Source organism: Pseudopodoces humilis, chromosome 2, assembly GCF_049639895.1.
Source record: "Pseudopodoces humilis isolate 2021_Gansu_Grassland_sample_001 chromosome 2, ASM4963989v1, whole genome shotgun sequence".
NCBI classification, from domain to species: domain Eukaryota; kingdom Metazoa; phylum Chordata; class Aves; order Passeriformes; family Paridae; genus Pseudopodoces; species Pseudopodoces humilis.
Genome location: NC_142201.1, coordinates 70,869,741 through 70,886,192, shown reverse-complemented (window position 1 = coordinate 70,886,192; position 16,452 = coordinate 70,869,741).

Below are 16,452 nucleotides of genomic sequence, written 5' to 3'. Positions count from 1 at the left end.
CATTTGTTGTGAATATCTTGGTAATTCTCTAGGCTAGATCTCATCTATTTCATGTTTTCCTCTTGAACTATGCATGGTGCAAAACTGGGCACAGCATTTCGCATTGTTTACACACTGCAGACTAGCCCCATCTCCTTTATAAAATATAAAAGGGGCTCCAATGAGAAAAGTTTCTTTTCATACCATGAGATGCAATTATTGAACCCTCATCCTCTTCCTTGTCCCTGCTTTAAAGTATTGGAGCATCATGTCAAATTATTTAAGCATATCAAGAGGAAGGGAAGCTCTGCTAGAAGTGCTTGGTTTACAGGACTAAATCTCTGCATTTGCTGCAGAGCATGTTGCAGCAGAGTGTGTTCTTGGCTCCTTCAGAAGAAGGTGACCTTCAGAAGCAAAATCCTCTCTCTGAAAGCAAAGCCCCATTTGGTATGTTAATTATTCTGCAGCTAGCAGGCTTGGTTTTAATTTATGTTCATGACAACACATATTTGAGAAGAAGCAGTTGAAAAAGTGTCCACAGATCCTGTGGAAACTGGATCAGGAGAATTTTAGGGGACTTTTTCCTATTTTGTTTCACATGCCTTGGCTTTACTGGAGTTTTTGAGCTGCCAGTGCTTGGACTGACCTGTCTGAACTGCATGAAAAGAGGGCTAAAAAGCAAAGTACAGAGAAATAGGCCAAAATATAATTTCCTTTCATGTGGCTTTTACTACTTTGGCACTACAGAAACTTGCTCATTTCACTTTGCAGGCAGTGGGGAGGCAGCAGCTGTTAGCCTGGCCTGTGGCACTGAGGTGGGCAGTGCTGCAGCCCAACAAGGTGGGCAAGGCTGCTGCTCCTAAAGCCAGAGGCAGAGCCAATAGCTTCAGCAGTAGCAATACAGCTGGGGCACTGGAAAGGGTCCTGTGGGCTTGGAGATAGACTTCAGTTCAGCCTCTTCTTAGGGCACCCTTTGATGCCTTTCTTTTTGCCACCAAAAAGTACCTTCCTAGGCTGATGATTCGGTCCCAACAGTCAAGCATTACAACAGCTGCCAGGCATAACACTGGGTCTTGTCTAATGTGCCAGCTTTGATTTCCTTGGCTGCTGCAGTGAATAAGCAAAAGCAGAGCTCCTGACCCCAGGAAAGATGAGTAGCATGAGTCAGGATTCAGCTAAGCATATTCCCTGTGGCTAGGGTAGTTGCCGTTCTGTAAACCCATCTTCCTCTTCTGTTGGGACAGAAAATAAGGAAAATTAAGGAAACTGTACAGTTCTGCTGCTGTAGACACCGTGTTCTTTCAGCATTTGTCATCCTTCCTGAAGTGATTTTTCTTTTCTCTGTTTCCTGGTGTCCTGATTAAGACAGATAGAGAAAGATACACAGTGGGCAGCACTGCTCCTGACTAGGTACAGCTTAACAAGCAACCCAAGCAAGCTCAGAGACTGTTTAGTTTTGTTGATTAGGTACGGCTGGGACTGCCGTAATGGTCTGTCTCAGCCAGCAGCGACCACCCGACCAGGCTTTGGCAAATAAAATACCACAAATACATTCTGAAAAATGTGAACATAATACCCATGAAGGACTATTAATGTGTACAGAAACTATGCAGGCTGCAAATACACCTTCGTCCTGGCCTTCAACATTCCTCTTAGTTTAGTCCTAATGGAGATGGCCAGTTATGGTTTTATGACATAGATTACAGGTAAGCGTCTGTTGCTGTTTGTGCCAGAGTCTTGCTGTTGGCTTCAGCAAGGTCTGAGTTTCTCTTCTTTTGTATCTCAAGAGAGGGAAGCTATACAAGTTACTCGACAAGCTAGTTTAATTATAAATATACAAAAAGGTCATTGTTATTTCAAGTGATGTGTATTTTTTTGAACTTGACACACTATACCCAAAACCACCATCTGCAGATCTAAATGAAACCCCAATGAAATACTTCTCAAGACATTGTGTAACAACTAGGATTATTTCTCACTGTATTTTTTAAATATCTTAAGCTCTCTGAAGTGAAAGAACGCCATCTCAGAGTCTGTCATCATAGGAGTCCTCGCTTGCTGTCAGTAGAAGAACAATAGTAATCAAAATCTTCTGTGAGAAAACTTTTCCTCAGCTAGATAGTTCAAGAGGAAAGTCCTGTCTGAAAAATATATTTTGGATATGTAAAATCTGGACAATATTTAAGTTAGGCGTTTTCAGTAAGACCAGACTGAGCTCATGGAGAGTCATGCATGCAAGTTTCATTTTTCATACCTTTTTCTTCCATGAGGGAATCACAAGATGAGGAAACCCTAAAGGGGATTTGGAAGTCCCTGCAAGACACAAGGAGGTCTAAAGGACTGAGCTGAATTGTTTTGTTGCTCTTGTTATAGCAGACAAGAAAGAGCAAATTTGTGAGCGCTGTCTGATGTGACAGTACTTTGAAACTGAAGGAAACAGGAGGTGTCATTTCGTCCTCACAGGCTGAACATTTATGTTAAGGTGGAAATCTGACTGTGGCTGCAGTGTATCTGATGTGTCCTACTTTGATGTGATTTCAGTTGCAAGAAAGGGAATACAGGGAGCTGATACTTGAATGTCTGTAAGTGTGAGTTACACAAAGGCTCAGTGCTACAAACTGTTCATTCCTGCCAGCTCCGTATGGAGTTTGTTTTCTCATATTTTCCATTTGACAGTATCTTCTTATTGTTTGTATAGATACTAAAGGTATCTTTGTAGATACTAAAGGTATTTCCTTCATGGGATCTTTAGGTTTTACCCCTGTTCACCTACAGCCTCTAGCTAGATGGACAGAAAGATGGACATCTGGGGACATCCCCATATGAGTGATCCTGCATCCAAAGCTGTGCCAACAACACTGAGATATCCCCCAAGGGGAAGAGCAGCACTTTTGCTTTCCTGAATCTTTTCACCCCTAACTTATTTGACCTTTCCAGTGCAAAAGAGTCTCTGTCCCCAAACCACCAGTAAGGTTTATGCTTTCAGGAGAAGTGGCTGCAGGTCACTGTTTCTAAGAACACCACACTTGCAAATTCCTAGAACACTTTTGCTCTGTGTAAGTAACATTGTTTTGCTAGACAGAGTATGTGAATGACCACCCGGTGCCCATTTACTCAAGTCCTCTGGAATGTGAATAGATTTGCAGCACGGGGCTGAGCACTTCTGTTTGTTAACTTAGTGGAAACCACTTGGCATAGGAACATGTTCGAATCATGATGCAGGCTTTTGAAATTCATACTGGCAGGAGATCCAGCTGAAAGGGACTGTGAAACCAAACTTGTTTTTCTCAGGTTAGCTCATTAGAAAAGATTCTAGAAAATCAGTGCTGCAGGTTTTCCATTTCTGCCTCTAACAAAGCTGATCCTGAAATTACCTGTCTGGATGTACCAAAATATTTCTAACCCAGATAGGTCATGAAATGCTGAGCTACAAAATTCAGGAGATACCGAACTAATCAAAGTAACTTCTCAACATATTTGCCATGTTACATTGTGTTAAATTTCAACAATTCCCAGGAATTTAGAGATGAATATTCAGAAAACTGCTATGTTTCTTCTCCCTCCAAACCCATGTGGTTCCACTGAGACCCTGCTGCTGACAGAATCTGCCTGTGCAAATGGTCATTGAAGTGCAGGCATGGTCAGAGGTTTCATGTTCAGCTTCCTTCATGCTCATGGTAACCTGTGCTTTGGGTGCAGCTGGCATAGGGACACAAAACAGGACAATTAGGAACCTTTGTAATTACAGTTTTGTGAACTGTCAATTTTTATAAGGCTAAAATTCAGCACCAAGCAAAATCTGCTTTCATGTATTACTTGCCTTTGTTAAGAGCATACACTTTAAAGTAGGACTATTCTCAGCTCACTTAATACTCTCAGCTCCAATTCTCAGTTTAACCCAATTTTAGCTGCCACAGCAGGTACTGGAGCTGATGATTGATCATGATGATTCTAGTGCTCAGAGTTTCAGAGTGTAGCTTTGAAAATTTATAAAGACCTGAAGGAGGAGAGAGTATGATGATGCTGGAACAGCATGAGGGTAAAATCTGTCAGTTCATTAACTGCTGGCTAAAGAGAATACATTTCACCCCCTTAAGGAAAAGGATTTGGTTTTGTATTAACATACTTAAAGCTGAAACTCTTCAGAGTTTCCCAAAATCCGAATTTTTCCTTTAAATTTCATATAATAGTGCATGTAATTCTGTAAGCTTCTAGGTAATCAATAGAATTTTATATGTGAACTTAAGTATTATGAATCACAGTCTTTGGGAAAGCTGGTTTTTTTTAATAAAATGTAGCTACATAGAACTTCTACAGATGAATTTTTTTTAAACTAGATCTAAAGCAACTTCGTACACAAGTGAGTTGATTTTATTATAATTTAAAGAGGAAAGGGAAGTCCAGTGCAGCAATGGTGAGCTGGTGGAGCTGGCCAGCTGAGAAACTAAAGGGTACAGAACTAGGAGTAAGAAAAATATCTGCTCCTTTTTTTTTCTCACTGTCTAACTCTTTGCCTGCATGAGACATGGAATAAAATAAGAAACCTGTTAATCCGCAGGGTGTTCTGTACCAAACATTGGTTAAGACTGAAAAAGGCTCTCTGCAGGGTTGAATGAAATGGGTGGGGTGATAAGGGTAAGAAAATATGGACATTTTCTATTTCACTTTTCTCCAGACATGGGTTTCAGGAAAAAATTTTGGGAGAGCCTTTGTGGCCAAGCATATCAGAAGCTATTGCATTGGCTCACAGAAATTTTTAAAGAACTGTTTCTAAGCAGCTGCGTAAAGGAACAGAGCAACAAATTGTCTTGAGAGGGCAAGGAGTAAGAGTCCCTTGCCCACGGGTGTCAGCTGTGAGTTTGGACAACCCCTGTGGAAAAAAGTGGCTCAGATGAGCAACCTTTGTGCTGCTGCTGCTCTTCTTTGGATATGTTTTACCCTTTCTCCCCAGCACCATTTCATTAATAATTACAGAGAGGAAACTAAGTTGAGTGTGTGCTTCTGCAGGCTCAGCTCAGTATGGTGTTATACATCATTCCCTCCTTGCTTATGTGCTGAACTGTCAGTGTAAGCAATAGGTTGTTTTTATATTTAGAAAGTAAGGTATTAGCTGAGTGGCAGTTTGTCTGACATGTGGTTTGCTATCTTTCTTTGTCCAGCTTTGTGCAATTTAATTTTAGGAGGCAGCATTTTCCACCTTCAAAAGAACATCTTGGCAATGTTTTTTTCAATTCCCATTTGTTAGAGGTTATTATCAAAGAAAAGATTCCTGCTCATTGTGCACAGCTTGCCTAGTACAAGCTTCTTTCATTGCCTTTAAAATGTCAGAATGACTCCAGGGGAGCTGGCACAGCATCCAGTGTGTTGGGTTGTACCCAGCCATGGCAACGCTGTCCCCATTGCCATCAACACTGAGGTACCGAGAACTTCACTACAGATCCATCTAGGACAGAGAGGGGAGCAGTAAAATACAGAGGATTTTTTTTAAATTGATAACCTGGGAGATACCTCATTTCTTCTGATGGGTAGAATTCAAGCTTAATGTGAGATTGAAGTAGTTTTTGCTTTAGAGATTGTCAAAATATTGGGAACTTTAAAGAAGCTTGACATTGCAGTTGGGCTGGTGGGAAGGGGCTTTCCAGGAAGCCTGTGTGGGCAAACTTGCGTGGTGGTAGCTCCTGTATGGCACAAGGAATGGAAACTGGAGGGGAGTTAGTGGGGAAGGGGTCAGGGTCTGTGGGTGAGTGGGGAAGCCTTTGAGGGAGCGGGGCAAGACGCACTTTGGGAAGCCTTGAGGGACTGGATAATCACTGGGCCACTGAACATAGAAACCATCTCCTGTGGTTTGAATGCTGCTGGGTTCAGGACAGGAAGACCTTTTGTAAGGTCTCTAAATACACAGCACATCAGCAAAAAATAAAATAAAATAAATTCTTGTTTGTGTAATTTTCTTCCCAATGGGGACAACATGTAGGACACTGAAATTTGGTTACTTGCTCAAGTTGCAAAAAGTCTGAGTATTAAGGAACAGTGGAGGGAAAGGGGATATTCATAGACAGCAAATTACTTAGAAATGTGGTGTGAAGCAGAAATAATTGGTGAAACTACAGAAGAGGATGGGGGAATTTTTTCCAGTAACTGTTAAGCATAAAGTAACATTTAAATTATTCCTGTCTTTGGTACACAGAGGAGGATTGGGACCAAGCTGGGCACAAAAAATGTATCAGTGATGCAATTTTCAAACCAGGGATACAATTATTGGAAGACATTTGTAAATTTGAAACAAGACATGGTGTCCCACCTTCAATCACAGCATGTTCATTTCCAAAATTAAATATGAGGCCTGCCACAGTGAGACCTGAGCTGTTGCCGTCATCACCAAGAACAACGGGGCTTCTGGAAATAACTTTCTCACATTAGTGCAGGTGCAGGTCCTGAGAATGGACACCTCAGAACAGCTCCACCCGCTGTGCTGGGCATTGTGGAGAAGGCAGCAGTGGCATCTGCACTCTGCCAGACCAGGATGGGTTTCCTCATGCAGCAGCCAAGCACAGCAGAGCTGCAGTGCAGCACAGAGAAGCCTGCACCACCCAGGGGGAGGCAAACACAGGGAAAAATGCAACTGGGAATGAACTGCCTGGCTGGCACTCAGGATGACGGGCACCCATCTCATTTTTGCCCTGTGTAGGGCACTTTTGCCCACAGGGTGGGGAGTTAAAATACTGTCCTCCTAATGTGCTGAATGTGCTGAGTGTGCCGTGGGGGATGAGATGCTGCAAGCTGGGCTGGGCTGCTAGAGCTTCCCAGAAAGGTGGTAGCTGACAGCAGGCAGCACTGCCAAATGTTTTTTCTCAGCCTTTAATAAAACTGTGAGATTCCTTTTACAGCTGTGCAGTCCTGGAGAAGCCGGAGGCTTGCATGGATTTACATGATGGCAGAGTTTGTCGCTGGGTGTATAGGAGGGGGAAGCTGTTAGCATTCTTGTACAAAGAATATGACCAGAGACAGCTGGCAACCTATTTCTGGTACTCACCATTTCAGTTTCTCAGATGACATCTGAGAGCACCTACCAGCATTTAATTCTCATTAGTACATTCTCAACAATTTTTGTAGTTTGCACGATGTGTGAATTCTGAGCCTCTTTTCCTTCGCTACGCATTAGGGAAAAAATTGTCATGGGAGACACACACATCCAAGTGTTTTCTCCAGCCTTGTGATTCCCACTGCTGAGTGCTTTGGTTTGTATGCAGCCATCACTGCTTTTAATAGACAGTGTAAGATTACTCCACCCTCCCCTTCCTTTGTTTCTCTGCTCTAAACATAAAGAAGTGAGGAATGAGCCAAAAATGTCACAATATATAAAGAATTTGCGTCAGCAGTCAATAAACTAAAAACCCTTGAATACTGTGATTTAAAGTAGACACATTTTATATTAAGGGATGTCTGGAGTTTAACAATTTTTGGTCCAGGGTTAAAAATAGGAGGGAGGTGGCCCTTGTCTGCTTCAGGCTATGTCAGGCTTTAAACTGAGGTACAATTCAGTCTACTTCAGGCAGGTACCTCCAGGACATGCTTGAGGTGAGGCAGAGACACTTTCTGGAAGGCAGCCTTGCTTTGGAGAAAAGGATGGAATCAGCAGACTCTGCCAGATTTCTGAGGATAAGGAGGGGAGGAGAGACTGGGTTAATGGATGGTAATCCTGGTGGTTTCTACCTGCAGCGAGATGGAGGAAGGCAGCTCATCCTGACGATGAAAGGTCATGTAATTGTGCTGGGGAGGAAGAGATGGAAAGTCCCTCAGATGGAGGGGGTGGATAATATTCAGGTGGGTGGTGAACAACTGTGAGCTGGATGGAGGCAGGTATCTCAAAAGGGACTGAGTGTACAACTGGTGCATGAAGGCTACCTGGCTTTCAGAATGAATACTTTTGTTCTCATGCTTTTGCTGTTCTTTTTGAGGACTGTGTTTTCCCTGCTTCTGCTTATTTCACTTTATGTTTTTGCTTTAGGCTTTTCTTAAAGTCAGCTTCATATAGGAAAAGAGAGAGGAAGAATTGATTTTGATTCAAATGTGAGCTTGTGAGAAAAAGCGAGCTTGTACAAATCTGTTAAAACCCTAGATCTAGATAGACATTTCAATTTTTTCAGCAGTTTCTTATACTGAGACTGCCTTGAGGCTGAAGTCCTCACATCCTGGGAACAAATAGGGCAGTATCAAACTTTCATTTTACCTTGAAGAGGAACCCCTGGTAGCATGACCCTTCATAAGATAATGTGTTTCTATCACGCAGTACAGTGAGTTTCTTCTTAGAGTTTGGTGAATATTTTTCTCTCTGACTAAAAGAAGAAAGGAAATGAGCTTTTTCTTATGGCAGAGAAACAGTAGGGGAATGGTTGGTACAAAAATGGATTAGAAAACATAAAAAGCCACACATGGGAAGAAGAAAAGCAAGCTGCCCTTGTGTCTATCAAGTTTTCCTCCTACTTCCCTCCTCCAAGGTCAATCATCACTGCAACAGAGACACGGCCTATGCTGTAGGAGTGAAAGATGTTTTTGGACCTTTTCGAGCATGAATGTGCCCTTTGCTGCAGCTTCAGGTATCCTGGATCTGCCCTGCTTTGCCACCAGCAAGTCTGCCAGCACCAAATGGCTCTGGTGGCTGAGGACTTCGGAGCTGAGTGAAGGGATCCCTCCTCACTGGACACCTGCTGCCTGGAGTGGGTGCTTGTGTCTCCTCTGGCATCCATTATGGAGATCTCAGGCTGCTGACAGCATCCCATCTCACAGACAGCTTTCCTCACCTGCTCCTGGACTCTTCTGTGTTTGGGGGAAATTGTCAGGCTCAAAAACAGAACTGCAAAACTATTTCCACTGAGACTAAAATGGTGCTAGCTTCCTCTTGCCCTATTTTTCAGCTAATAGAGAGACAATGAAGCACACCTCCTCTAACAGGTAGAAGGAGCAGTAGTCATCCAGCTGCCTATGGTTTTTGGGGTGCAGTGCCCCCAGCAGCACAGCACCCGGTGCCTGGGAGTTCCTGGAGGAGCTCTGCAGGGAGACTGCTGCTGTTTGGCTCTTTCTGGCATGACTGTGGGATGGGTGATGTGAGGTGTGTTGGGATGGCCAGGCAGGATGTGGGCAGCAGCAAGGGGACCAAGGCAGGAATCTGGAGGCTGCAGATGGATGGATGGAGCAGCAGGACTGTGGCACCACTCAGTGCAGGCAGGAGTCAAACTAGAGAGCAGGCATAGAGAGCACCAGCGCTCATTCTCAGAGACTTGTTCTGTCCTCGGGGCTGGGTTACACACTGTAGTGGGTTTTTGTCAGAGCTTTCTACATGCAGGATAACAGCTTCTGTTTCTGGTCACCACAAGACTGGTGAGTGGCTTGGGAAACAGCTACCATGAAGTCAGGGCAAAGCCCTCGGAGACATTGGAATGTATTGCTGTGGGATGTATTGCTGTGTGACACCCGATCCAGCCCCATCGGGGGGCTTTGTGCACAGCTGGACTCTCTCCAGAGGTTCACCCTCCACCCCACTGAGCCTCAGCCCTTTGGCAGTGCCTGTACTGGGAACCACTGTGAGTTGCTCAGAGGGGAAAAGTAGGCTCAAATTCCCCTTGCTGGAGAAGGAAACCTGAAGAAAGGCCATACATGGATGTCAGTGTTGTTTGCATGACAAAGCTCTGTGATGCATCTCTGGTTTGCTTACACCCACGCTGTGTTTAAGCTGCAGACTGCAGATGACCTCTGTACGATGTGTATCTTATGCTGGTTTGGAGTCTAAACACATACAGTTATTTTCACACAATCTCCACTGAGACACAAACTGAGTTCAGGTTTTGAGCCGAGAGGATGGGCAATTCCAGCTTCTGAATGAGGAGAGAAGAGCTGTGTGCTCTCCCAGACCTTAGTGCCGAGCTTGTGGAGGAGGGTACAGAGGGTATGCTGCTTAGAGGTTTTGAAGTTATTCTGGGGGAAAATAAAAGCCAGGAAGGGTACAATAGGAGTAATCCCAAAACAGGAGGGAGGTGAACTGACTAACCCCAACAGGTGCTTTCTGTCCATCCTTCATGGAGGCAGGGTGGTTGTGTGCTTGGAGCAACAGCAATTAAGACTCTCAGGACAAGTTAGGAAAACAACCACTGGGTTTAATAACCACTGTGCATGGGACAGTGTACCCCCACCAAAACTCCCCACGAGGCTGTGGCAGGGGTGCCAGCCCTTGACAGATATCTTCTTTGGTGGCAGGGACTGCTTGTTCCAGTGATGCCTCAGACCTCCTCTACACTCCTGAAACAGCCCAGAGTCTTTAAACCTGTCTCCTTAGGTGTGCCCCTAAACTGGAACAATACTTCATTGTCCCCAGCCCAGCAGGGTTATTTTCCTGTCAATAAATTTTCCATCCTTCACACAGCAAGTAGAAATCCTCTTTTCAAACAACTCTCAGGCTTGAGTAAAACTAAAATTTGAAAGAAGAAAGCACATAATTAGCTTGAAATTTTCTAAAGATACCAAAAAATATTGCGGAACCAAACCAATCCTACTCCTGTTTGAACTCTGTTAAACTGCTCCCCTGCCATTCTACCTTCCATCCTGTGTCCTGCAACCTGCTCCATATCTAATCTCACTATATTGCACAAGGTGTTTTCTAACATCCAAAGTATCTTTTACTGTTCTGAATGCTCTTATCAACATCTTGGTATAAGCAGTAAGTCTGACTAGGCAAACAAACAGTTTTTCACATTAAGTTTCACTTAATAACTGACCGAAAATTCACCACCTCCAATTAATAAAATGCTGAGCTGAAACCATCTCAGGCATTTTGAGCACACCTTCTGAATATTTACATCTGGAAAGTACACAGTGTTTACAAGAACTCATGTTTATTTATCCAAGAACACTTCCACAGAAAAGCTTCTTTATGACTAGCTGTACATTTTCCTTTGCCAGTTTATTGACCTTTTGCAATGCATGGCTATTTGTTTGGTAAAAACTATAGCATTGATCTTAACCTGCCATGTGTAATACATCTTGGTAACTTGCAATTGAAGAAAGATAATATTCTGGGTGTCAGAAAGCCCCCCATGTCACTGGGAAGGGCGTTTGAATCCAGTGCAGCTCAGTAGTAAGCAAATATCACTATCTGATGACACTTGCTAAGTGGCTGTAGGAAAATGAGTCCATGCTGGGAGCTCCCTTGTTAGCACATCCCCAGCGATCCTGCCAACACTTCCAAGCTCTTCTAATAGTTTTTATCCTTGGGCCGATGAGGCCATGCAGCTGGGTGCTCTGCTGCTCAGGTGGCCCTGCTAGGTGCTGCCAGTGCAGAGCTGATTGGGACACAGGCGTGCAAGTGCTGCCTCTTCCCTGGTTAACAGCTTTCAATCCCCTCTCTGCCTAGTCTGGCATTTCCTTAGAACTAGGCATATTTGTCCAAGAGCACTTCCGCAGAAAAGCTCCTTTATGCTTTGCTGTACATCTTCCCTGCCAGCATCCTGACCTTTAGCAGTCACCCGCAGGTTTGCCTCAAGAAAGTTCATTTCAGCAGAGTCCTCACTGCACTGCACAAGGCCAGCGGGCACCAACGTGGGGATGCTGCTCTCTGCCAAGGACCACTGTGTGCAGAGCTGGGCTTCCACGAAATAGATCAGGCTGTGCCAGGGGCTGCTGCTTTTACAGCTCTCCAAGTACCTGGCTAAGCAAAGCTGAACTGCTCAGAAGTGAGGGAAGGCAGGAAGGACAGAGGAAGGCACATGGGCAGACTGTAGATGTTGACTGAACCCCTCTCCTCAAATTTCAGGGGCAAGGAGTCTTTAATTTAGTCATTTTTATGAATTGAGGTTACCTCCAAGTTTGAGTTCATGAAAGGAGATTTCATGTAGCTTTCCTTACAGAGGAAGCTGTTGACATGTGCAGGAAGAGATTTGAGACAAAGAGCTGAATTTCTGTTTCATTATTCTACAGTTTCATATTAGAGTAGCACAGGAGCAGGAACTGAATCTGGTTTTCTGTGATTTCAAGGGCCCCAATCCCAAGCTGCAGAGTCATAACCATTGCTCTTCAGTCCAAGCAATACCTGGACCTTGCAAGTTAGAGTGGCTGGAGGAAACAGGGCTGGAAAGTGGATTTCAGATGTCTGTGTATGAAGACTGCCGCACTCCTCATGGGTGGTAGCTGCAAGTCCAAGATGGGACCTGAGGATGGGAAATCTGTGCATGAAGGCCCTGAACACTGGGTTTACAGAGGCAATTAATCATTGGAAGGGCTTCATTTGAAGGCTTGAAATCAAGGCTAGAAACCTTCAAACACTACTTGTGGTCTCTTTAGGAAGACAATGCTTTTAACTGAGGAACAATCAGCGTGAATTTTGTGCTGAGCTTTGTGCAGGGACTCCAGGTAGATGTCCAGTGCTGGGGTAGTGTACCATGGCTGGGGTTGCTCTGGCATGGTCTGGGAGTGCCATGCACTGACCTGAGATAATACCTGAGCCTGACTTCCCTCCCTCTGTCAGACTCTTGGTCTAGATGAAAGGAAAGGGTGCAGAAAGAGCAGAAACAGCAGTGAGCTCTGGAAAAGCAGTGAGGAGTTAGAGGCATCTTGGGAACCTGGCTAGGCTTTATGCTGAGTCCCCTCCCTTGGTTTGTGCAGTCAGCACTTAAACCTGAATTGCCAGCGACAAGGCCTTCTGACCAGAGAGCCTCTGTCTCTGCAGAGGAGGAACAGCCTCTGGGGATCTACATGAGGGTAGAGCAGATGTCAATAAGCTACTGCAGGAGCCATAGGATATATATATATATATATATATATATATATATGTATCATCAAGCCACCAGTGGAGAAAGGTGAGAGAACTACACTTCTCTGTAACCTGTTTTCCCACAAAATTTTCATTTTCAAAAGCTCTGATTTCAGTAACTGCATTTCTTCCTTGGTGTGTACCAGAGCGAAACCAGTGACTCGTCATGTAAGTGTGACTCTGTGTACTCTGTGTCTGCTCCTAACTACTCAAAATCTAATTTTGGTGAGCCCTGGACTTGAGCTCTCTGGGGATGTGCAGAGCCAGGGAGTAGGTATTTGTCCAACAAGGATGATCACAACAGTCCAGTCTGACTTTCAAACCATGTAAAACCTCCAAAGTGCAAAGCAGCCTAAAAAGTTCACTGGGAGTTGATGGCATTCAGTGCCTCCCAGGTCTGGGCTGCCAAAGAGTGATTTTAATAGCACATTAAGTATGAGATGCTGGAACGTGATCAAGACCTAACACAAGGAAGTAGCTTTTAATTAACAAGTTCCACATGCTATGTATGAAAAGTAACAGCCATTAAAATGTATTAGAATTAAGTTGCACATCAAAACCCCTTCAGTGTTGTGTTTGACTGCATTAACTTCAAATGAACATTTCTACACTGAGGTGGCACAAAAGAAAATTTGCTTAAGTTTGATTTTTATACTACTAAAAAGGGTTTATCAGTTTAGAATACATGCTTTACTTCACACCATACAACTGGTGAAAATTGGATTAATTATACTCCTTTCAGCAACACTACTGACATAAAGCATTAACAGTTTAGACTTACAGAGTTTGTTTTGCTTAATTAATTTCAAAAAATAATTTTTACTTCAGAATGCTAAACTAACATATAAGCAAATATTTTTATTTATATGGTGAGATTCAGTTGGTAAAACCCATAACTAGAATGGCACTAACTATGTTTGGATTTTGAAATTCTAGAGAGTTTCATCAAAAGCAATCCTATTAAACCTGAAATTTGAAGAGGTAATTTGGTTTGATTTTGCTGAAGTTTTTGAGCTAACATGAATTATAGCATTGCTGCAATGAGAACTAGAGAGGTGAAGTCCTGCTTAACTGCATCCTCACAGTTGTCTCCCAATTCTCCCTAGCTTTGGCATGTCATTTTACTAGGCAAGAAGGTACCTTTTAATGTTCTTACAATGTCTTACAGTGCTCTGCTTCTACCTCTGAAAGACTGGAATTGGCTAGAGAACCAGATGATGGAATGTGCATATTTTGAAGTCCTGTTCACAAATTAGATCACAATCTGTGGTTTCATATATTTTTCAGCATATATTTTTTAACCTTTGCACAAAAGCTCATTTGGAATTTGTATTTCAAAATAAAATATTCCAGAATGTAGCTGTATGGAGGGAGAAAGGAATAGACAGGTCTGGAGGGGACCTCTAGGGTCACTGAATCCAGTCTTTGCTACTGCAAGTAACCACATCACAGGGTCCCCTTCAAAAGCAATTCATAGGTCTTCAGAAAGCCTTTGGTACTGAGTGCAGCCTAACTGAATAGCACATATATTCCTGATTAAAAGGAGAGTTTTATTAAAATTATTGAATTTATTAAACTTATTGAAGTTAATATTTTCTGAATAGTGGAAACTGTTGTTCCACCTGCTAAAATGTGATTAATCAGACTTTGCTCTGTTGCCCAGCACAGCCAAAGACAGGAACTGCTTTGCAGGCTTGTGTTGTGTACAGATGACCAGCCACCATCCCTGGAGTGTTGCTGTGCTGCCCCCATGCCTGGGGTAGGAGGTTTTGGTCCAGCCTCTTGTCTGCTGCTGCTGTATTGCCTGTCCCCCACAGTCCGAAGCCACCACAAGCACCATAAACATCATCAAACAAGTAAATGTTGTCATTCTTTAGGCTGGGATTCTGAAGCTTTTGATTTAGAGTTTTTGAGCTTTTCTCCACAGTCAGCCGGGCCCCATCTGCTCTTATGAAAATGATGGCTCAGACTCCACTGTGTAAACTCTACTCTGTGTGTCAGGAGGAAAAGCTTATCCCAAGAAGGCCAGAGAAGCCTGGAAACCTACAGGCTTCCTGGCACACCAGGCAGGTCCCTGTGGGCAGAGTGGTTCTTGCATATGATTTTTCCTCACAGTGCTTTGTATCTCCATGTCAGAATGGACTTTAAGATAAATTCTGCTTGTCTGTCGCTGTTGCTGTATTGGTGGCCCTTGTGCAAGACACTGCATGATGATCACAGGAGGATGCTCTGACTGATGCCTTGTTTTCTAAAAGGCAAGCTGCCTTTCTGCAGATCCAGCTCCCTACCTTTAATGTATGGTCTGACAATCACTTGTTTGAATGCTGAACTCTTCATGCTTCCCTAACTCCTGCTCCTTCCTGGGCACTCTTCCAGAGCCTCACAGCCAGGCTGCTGCGGATGCTGCCTGGTCCCTTGCTGTTCGCACAAGCAGAGGTCCCCGTATTATTTAAAGGGTTCACTGAGATCTGAGGTTCCCACCTCCAGCAAAACAAGGTCTTCAGAATTAGTATGAGCTTCAGCAATTTCATTCTCTACTCTAAAAATCACGCTCTAAAGCCTCTTGTGACCGTGTCTTTCACATCCATGCAGGGCTATCAGTGCTACCCAGCGCATCCCACGCAGGCACCCCTTGGCTCTCCCCATGCTCCCTTCCACTGCTGCTGGTCAGGCTTGCCTCTTTGCCGTGCCAGCTGTCTGGATTGATTGCACTCTCTCTCTTTCCACCTCACCAATTCCCCATCTGTTTTTCTGCTATAGCTTAAAACCCTTTTGATCTGATCCCGAAATACTGACTTCTACAGGAGCCTCTGCACACAGGCTGTTCCTGGGAGCAGGTCCCTCCCTCTCTCCTGCTCCATGGCTCCAGATGATGTTAGCCTGAGGGGCTTATTGCTGCAATATTGAAATTCTCCTTGTCAAGATCTGGGTCCTGAAAAATTGTGGGAACCATGGTCTTCACCTCTAAGAGAGCACACATAACTGTAATTTTTTGGGAGTCTAGTAATTTAGTTGAATTCAAGACTGCACTTAGGGTTTGTCTGGAGAACATCCAGAACATGTAGCACATTTCAGGGTTGAAACTTTCTATCCTAAACTGTTCTATTGGCATGCTACAATGCACAGTATAGCCAAGCACATAGGGAGCATTGATCATGTAATTTAATTTAAAAGACATTTTATTCTCCCTAGCAGTTATTTAACGCCATTATCTATTTATTCAATTTAGTTAACTTAATGCACCACGACTTAGACAACATATTTGGACTGGAGACAGAGACCATCATGTTAATTGAAACTGCAACACGGTTCAGTTATTATGTATTCATGAGAACTCAATTGTGTGATCAGAAACCGTTATTTACTGCTGGTGACTCTTTTGTATCCCAAACACTGGCATTGATTGTAAACCAAAAGGCCAAAAATTATACGTAAGAACAATCTTCACAGCCTCATCTGTCTTCTGGATCTTGAAAAGTAGTAACACAGAATGCCCTGTTCACCAAATATTTCTCAAGACTGAGGCAGCCTTTTTTACCCACGGGTGAAGTGATTAAGCAGTGTATTTACGAACAGTTTGGTTGTGCGCTTTCCAAATGTGTACTTCAAAGTGTCTGTGTTTTCTTGGTGCTGTGATAGATAAAACAGGTACACACAAGATCCCTCTGCTCTCA